The sequence below is a fragment of the Phodopus roborovskii genome, unplaced genomic scaffold, assembly GCF_943737965.1.
Source record: "Phodopus roborovskii unplaced genomic scaffold, PHOROB, whole genome shotgun sequence".
NCBI lineage: Eukaryota > Metazoa > Chordata > Mammalia > Rodentia > Cricetidae > Phodopus > Phodopus roborovskii.
The window spans coordinates 11,597,701-11,598,824 of NW_026126648.1; positions in this window are offsets into that span (position 1 = coordinate 11,597,701).

Genomic DNA, 1,124 nt, shown 5'->3' on the forward strand with positions numbered 1-1,124 from the left:
GTAGCCGCCGGGCCGCCGTCCGCCTCCCGCAGGCCGGCCCGCGAGTTCCCAGGGCGGGGTTCCCGCCAGAGTTTTCAAACAACTCTCGCGGGACGACGAGATCCCGCGGGATTTGCGCGAGGGGCGGGGACCCGGAAGCCGACAGAGGCCGACTATCCCACCGCCTCCCCCTTAGCCGCACTCCCGCTGCTCGCACGCATGCGCTCGGGGGGTGTGGCCTGACTATTTCCCAATAGGAGGAGGGGTTTCTGCGACGAGCGGGCGTGGTCGTGGGCGTGGCCGGAAGTGGCGTCGTGGAGGAGGCGGTCTGCAGCGGACTTTTCAGCTTTCTGATGCCGCGGCGATCGCAGCGATGCAGGCTTTTGAGAGGCGCGGAAGTCGGGGTGAAATTAGGCTGCAGCCGCTTGGGGATGCTTCAGCCTTCCCGGGTCTGCTGCACAGGCCCGCACGACAGCTCTTCCAAGCGCAAGACCGCGCACCCGGTACATGCGATTATCCCAGAAGGAATGCCTCAGCCGGGGCTTGGCACACACCTCTCCAAAGTTCGAGGCTTACTCGGCATATTGCCGGGTAGTTTTGCAAAACCCGCAGCCGCCTGTCCCGTGTGTATTGTAAATGTACGTTGGTGAAGTTTACCAGGAAGAGGTCTGCCCACAGTAAACCTCTCACTGGGAGACTTCATCTGTTTTCACACAGGGTAGCTGAGTCTCTCTTCGTGCGTGTTCACCGGCAATCCTGTATGTGTTTCTTTTTCTTTTTTTCCTTGCAGTTAGTTTGATATCAACTTAAAATTCAGAGAACTTCTGCACGACAGATTCCTCTGCGAAGATGGAACACTTCCATCTTCACAGACAACTAGAACATTGCAAAGCCGCTTGCTTGCCTTTCGAGTTACTACCTTCTCCTATCGCAAGTAACCTCACTGCTAGAATGTACTTTCTCATTTTTACCACCCAGATTTTTACATATGCATACATGAGTGAATGAATGACTGTATCCATTGATTTTCCAGTTTTAACCATCCGTTGTATAAATACCCGTAAATGCAACTGACTTTTTTTTATTAAAAAGATAACTTACATTCCTTTTTTAAACCTTTGCATCTCTGGGTGTTTTGTACTAAT